Source organism: Atta cephalotes (genome assembly GCF_000143395.1).
Source record: "Atta cephalotes unplaced genomic scaffold scaffold00066, whole genome shotgun sequence".
Classification (NCBI taxonomy): domain Eukaryota; kingdom Metazoa; phylum Arthropoda; class Insecta; order Hymenoptera; family Formicidae; genus Atta; species Atta cephalotes.
In genome coordinates this window covers 698,119-699,816 of record NW_012130130.1, presented here as the reverse complement: position 1 = coordinate 699,816, position 1,698 = coordinate 698,119, and positions in this window count along the sequence as shown.

The window sequence follows — 1,698 nt, the reverse complement described above, 5'->3', positions numbered from 1 at the left end:
GAGAGAGAGAGAGAGAGGAAAGGAAAATCAGAAAAAAAAGAACTGACTCGAGCACTGCAACTAATGCTTGCAATGTCACAGTACTCTCTTCTCAAATGTAAAAGTTAAGGAAAGAAACACTGATTAAATTATTGCTAGAACAAAAATAACAGAAAATAAAATTAAATGAAATAAACAGAAACTTATTTATCGCTTAATATAATATTGCGCGAATTAATCCTTAAATCTAACAATCTTTCGCTTGGTTGCTGGTCCAGGACATGTCTTTGATTCACATTGCACTAGAATGTTAGTTGAAGACGGAGATGCAATGGACGGAGTAATTTCTGAATCTTGAATTGTTAAATAAGCGGGCTTAAATCTATTGACAGTGGTGTTAATGCATCTACCGTCGACTTCTGTAGCAAAAATGTTGCAAAGATGCTTTATCTAAAATGTGCTCTAATACTTTATGCGATCCGGTGTACAATTAGTCCAGGGGATGCCTATTACCTTTTACTTTGAGGAAGATGTGAGAGCATTATACAAATCTTTTTTGGAAAAATAACTTAGGTCTAATATGATGAGAGATTGGTCTAGGCCGTAACTTTTGCGTAATTATGCGGAAATTCTTGACTAAAATTCGTAGGTCACTCGACATTTCTTCAGAGGAGAAAAACTCATCCGGTATTTTGAGCGTAATGCCATAAACTAATTCCGCTAAAAAAAGAAGTACCTAGATCCTTTTTGAAAAAAGTTCTTAGTCCGAACAATACTACTGACAGTGTATCAGTCCATTGAGTTTCATAGTGGCACATTAATGCAGTTTTCAAAGAGCGATGCCATCGTTCGATGATGCTATTAAATTCTGGATGGTATACAGTTGTCCGACAACGTTTAGAACCGACAAATTTGGTTAATGCGTCGAACAGTTTCAAATCTTGATCAGTTGTGATATCAGACGTGGAGCTCCAAATCCGGCTATCCAGTGACTAAAAAATATCACTGTGTCTACAGTACAATCCTGTATGGAATAGCTTTCGGCTAGCCAATGAGTAAATCGGTCAATCATTGTTAAATAGCTGAAATCTTTGAATGGAGGTAGAAGACCGATGATATATGCTCGAAACGAGTATCTGATACTGATATTATGGTTATGCCGAATTTTAGATTGCTGGCATGCTAGACAAGTGCGAGCCCACTCTTTAGTCTAATGTCTTTAGCCATGGAGGGCCACACAAATTTTTGCGTAATTTGCCGGTGAGTTGCTCTGCCTCTTGGGTGAGACATTTAATGTACTATATCAAAAACTCGTCTTCGTAATGATCCAAAAATGTATGGTCTGATCTCTTCTTCTGAAGTGTCACAGTAAATATTGGATGCTGTTTCCAATAAGATAAACTTTTTAAGCTTCAAAGACATTGATGTAGATTGCTTCAGTTGTTCAATTGCAATTCATTGTCCGAGACTTGAGCTTCTGTAATCTTTTGCATATCAAAACTAGAAGTTGGCATCACGATAGTGACGCGAGATAATGCATCTGCTACAATGTTTTCAGCGCCTGAAACATGACATACATCGGTTGTGAAATTCGAAATGAAGAGTAGTTAACGGATTTATCTTGGCGACATTTGATCCGATTTCCTCTTGAATGCGTATACGAGGGATTTATGATCCGCGATAACATGAAAGTTTCGTCCCTCTAGTATATATCGGAAA